Here is a 4,453-nt window from a genome sequence, read left to right as displayed (position 1 = left end):
GTATTTTCAAATCTCCCCACATTCTCTCAGGAGACTCCCCTCCCCAGGGCCACTGGGGTTATCCCAGTCAGTCCTTGGCTGTTAATAATAGGAAGTCCTGTGCATATGCATACTTCTCTTCATCACTGATTCTTTATAATACATTCTTAGAAGTGTGATCTCTGGGTCAAAGGGTAATTCCATATGTAAATTAAATAGCTATTGCCTAGCACCACCCCCACACCACCCCCAGGGCTCACGCCATTACCATTTTGGATTTCATCAGCAATGTGTGAGAGGCTACAGCCTCACCTGTCATCTGAGTATGGTTAAGCTTTGGGGGTGAGAAGGTTGTCAATCTGATCCTAAAGTAATGGCCTTTGCCTAGTGCGCCTGTCCCCACCCCGACTGCAATCCCTCCACCCACTCTGGGTTCCCACAAAGTCAGCGGAACTCAGGGAGCAGCCTGCCTAGTGGAATGCGCGGGTCCCTCTGCGCTGCGGAGAGAGCTGCGTGCCCTGGGGGCGGAATGCGCACAGCCAGGAAGAGGCCTTTGCACAACTGGCCCGAAAGAGGAAGCACAGAGAGCACTGAAGTAAACACTTAGAAAGACAGTTTTGAAAGAAATCGGGTTCTTGGGCTTCTGTCCAACTGTCTTCTGGCCCCAAATCCCTTTGCCAGTTTCCACTAATATACTGAGGCGACAAAGAAGGGTCAGTTCGCCAGGGGGCACTCCTTAGAAAAGGGGGCGCTTGGCGCAAGTAAGGGAGGGATGCGACAGGAAGGCACAACTTTACCAGAATTTTAAAACAACAAACAAAACAACACCTCTTTTCCTCAGGGTTATCAAGGCTGCCGTGTAGAGGGGGCAAGTAAGAGGAAATGAGGTACACATGCAGTGAGGAGGACAGATCAGCCCCGACTTTTCACAGTCGTGCTCCATCCGTGCGCCCCCCTTGCACCTCATGCAAAGCAGCGGCAAGCGCCCCACGTCTGCGCGCCGCGGGGGAAGGGCAGGGCTGACACCACTTCCTCCCTGAGGCAGCGGACCTGAGCCCGGTGCAGCCCAGTGCAGTTCTTCGCATTCCCCTCCGGTGTCCCGAGGCCGACCCCTGCCCTGCCCGCACCCCCGCCAGGTCCCCGTACAGCCTTCAAGGTAAGCGGTGCCAGCCGGCCTGGGAGCGCTGGGAGCTGCAGCCTGGTCCCTGGGGCTGTCCCCTCACCGAGCGTCAGGCCCCTGGGTCCCAGGCACGACCCAGCATTCCGGAGAGGCGCGCGCCCCCACCCCCTCTTGGGCCCGCTCCCCAGGGTCCCACCACTGATGTCCGCACTTGACCCAGCTCCATGGGAGTTTGGGGCTGAGGCTGGCCTTTCCCCGCGCCCGGTTTCATCAGATTTGACTGATTTCCTGCCCAGAAAATTGCTACAAGTTCCCATGAGGAACCGATATGAACCGCTGTCTGTCGCCCAGGTCCAGGAGCCCGGCCAAATGGAAGGGATTCCTGGGGCATTTCTGGGCGCCGTAGATTAAATGCACGTCCTGTAGAATCTGAGGTTCCTTCCTTGAAAACCTTCAGACAACTCTCTCTTCTTTTTAAAAATAACCTTTCTTCCGAATTATTGTCCTTTTTCGTCTTAAAGTAAGATAGAGGGAAAATATGGACACCAGGCGGAGGTTTGTAATTTGGCTTGGAAATTAATGTCCAGAGTGTGGTTTTATAGCATGAAGGTAATTGGTAAAATGCCTTATGTCCTGGAGGGCAGGGGCCCCACTGAAAACTTGGCTCAGTGTACCTCTCATTTTCCTCTGGGGAGGGGTTTCTTATTATTCATACCATGTGGAAGGCTAACTGTGCTGTTTCCTAGACATTCACAGCAAAGTGGTTCAAAAAGAGCATTTAATGTGACCGTTAGAGAAAGAGAAATGGAGTAACAGGCCAGTAAGTAACAGAGAAGGAAAGGGCACATGAGTTTATCACTCCCCAGGGTATTGTTTCTGGTGGCATAATGTGGCTTAAACAAGGCAAGGGTACAAGGCTGCTTCTAACTTTAAATTCTAGGCTTTTGAATGGAAATTTCAGAGAGCCTTTGTCCCCTTGCATAAGCCCCCAGTGGCAATTTTTCTCTGGCCTCACTGAAATACTGTGAGGAATGGCACATGGGCAGTCCTAGCAGTAATGCTGGCTGGCAAAATTAACCAAGGTTCCACTAAGAAAGCTGTCATGTTTTCCAAATGGTATTTCCTGCCTGCTTAACATGTGGTGAAAGGTCGAAGAAATTTAATGTCATCTTCAGACCATCAGTACGTAGTAATTTTTATAATATTATTAATATTTGCGTCTTTTCTGGGTATTTGGGAGACTTGGGTTCATCTCTGCCTTTAACTAGAACAAGGATGACCTTGAATAAGTTGCTTTAACCTCGCTGGACCTGAGATAATTTACCAGTAAATTAGATTATTGCACTACATTATGTCTGTCATTAAAATAGCAATTAGGAAATTGCTCTAATTCTTTGAATTTGTCCTGTCTGGAATGTTGATAAAGTTAGAATTGCTGATCACTAACCAAAAAGAATGGAGAAAATAATAATGACAACAGATTTTGTTAGATTCTGAAATATCAATACTTTAGAGGCCTTTTGTTTCTCTAAATACAGTCCATTTCTGGCCTATTGATGGCAAAATCCTGTTCTGTTGAAAAACTGAGTTGATGTGCCCAAGTTTGGGTAGGTCAATATTAGATTTCAAAATTCTTCAATTGTTATTTCTCCAGAAATATAATTTTGTAATATGGATGACTATGATTTAGTTGCTTTAAATCTTAAACACAGTACTTACTAAATGATGTTAGTATCCATTACATTTTTTGTATTTTTATATCCTAAGAATGTATACTAATTGCCCACCTTTTTTTTTGCCTTTTTTCACTTATAAATAAAGTTTTCTAGATATCTTCATATTATTCTTCCAGTAAGCTTTTTATAAAATTCATTGTTATAAATGACTGTTTAATATGCCACTTTGAATTTTTTAACCATCCTTTCAAAAAGCATTATTATTTTCATTTACTTCTAATACTCCTCAACCTTATTTAATTATTTTTATACCTAACACATTTAGTGATTCCACAAATGGTATAATAAATTAAGTTTGCATTTTACAGTCTATCGCACCAAAATCAATTTTATAGAACCTCATGTGTTGATTTATAGGCAATAGAATGATCTTAGTAATTCTAACTTCAAAATACAACAATCCTTATTAACATAATTAATATTTTAGTGTGGAAAATATATACATATTTTATATTAGTCCTGTCATCCTAACTGGCAAGTAATTTAAAGTTTAAGTATTTATTATACATTTGAGTACATAATAAACGCCAGGATATAAGGCATTGGTACACTGGTTGTATAATAATATTTATATGTACTAGAGTTGTAATTATTATGAGGTGCATGACTTTTAGAGGAAACTGCTATATATTTGGAAAAGTAACACTTAGATTTCTTTTGAGAAGAGAGGATAGCAGCACTAAGGTATGGCATTTAATGACCTATAAACAGTTTAAGGAGCTAGACCAGCCGTGGGCAAATTACGGCCCGCGGGCCGGATCCGGCCCGTTTGAAATGAATAAAACTAAAAAAAAAAAAAAGACCGTACCCTTTTATGTAATGATATTTACTTTGAATTTATATTAGTTCACACAAACACTCCATCCATGCTTTTGTTCCGGCTCTCCGGTCCAGTTTAAGAACCCATTGTGGCCCTCGAGTCAAAAAGTTTGCCCAAACCTGAGCTAGACTGTACATGAGATGTGACAAGTCAGGGCCTGAGGACAGCTTCTAGGACTAGAGGATGTGACCTGCCACCACTGCTTCCTTATTGCCTAGCCACATTCCTGGCACCAGAGTTAGGACTCCAAAAGTGTTTGCTAAAAGTACAGAAACTGTGTCAGTTCCACCTCTGGGTTGTCCCATCAAAATGTCACAAGGGCAGCTGGCGTTGTGGGCACCAATCCTGAGACATAAGCAGGCAGAAGTGTCACACCACTCCAAAGCTCCACTCTTTCTCAGTGTGTCTTCTGAAGCTTGAATTCATGACCCAGTTTCCCAACATTTCATGAACATTGAGTATGCACTTGAACCATTAAGACTCATAAGAGCTGTTTTCTTTCTTTTTTATCAACTCAATCAAATGGTAATAGTAAATAATAATTATAGCTTATATTCTGTACCAGATTTGTGCTAACTAATTTAAATGTATCATTTCATTAGTCCCCACATCCTGGGCTTATACTATTGAAGAAATGAAAGCACAGAGAGGTTAAGAAGATTACACAGAGCCCTAACCGGTTTGGTTCAGGGGATAGAGCATCGGCCTTCGGACTGAAAGGTCCCAGGTTCGATTCCGGTCAAGGGCATGTATCTTGGTTACGGGCACATCCCCAGTAGGGGGTGTGCAGGAGGCAGC

The 4,453-nt window shown here is 43.8% G+C and overlaps 1 protein-coding gene across 1 annotated transcript in view; it reads left to right on the top strand.

Moving 5' to 3' along the window:
• The first annotated feature begins 882 nt into the window (after positions 1-882).
• The window catches only part of APBB1IP (amyloid beta (A4) precursor protein-binding, family B, member 1 interacting protein), a 125,079-nt gene continuing 121,508 nt past the window's right edge, over positions 883-4,453 (top strand). Inside the window, exon 1 of the mRNA XM_005856975.2 lies at positions 883-1,135. The gene's annotated coding sequence lies outside the window, so the exon portion shown is untranslated. The remainder of the gene's footprint in view (positions 1,136-4,453) is intronic.

This window comes from Myotis brandtii, unplaced genomic scaffold, assembly GCF_000412655.1.
Source record: "Myotis brandtii unplaced genomic scaffold, ASM41265v1 scaffold1058, whole genome shotgun sequence".
In the NCBI taxonomy this organism is placed as follows: Eukaryota; Metazoa; Chordata; class Mammalia; order Chiroptera; family Vespertilionidae; genus Myotis; species Myotis brandtii.
The sequence above is the reverse complement of the archived record's forward strand: the minus strand, read 5'-3'. Positions and strand labels throughout refer to the sequence as shown.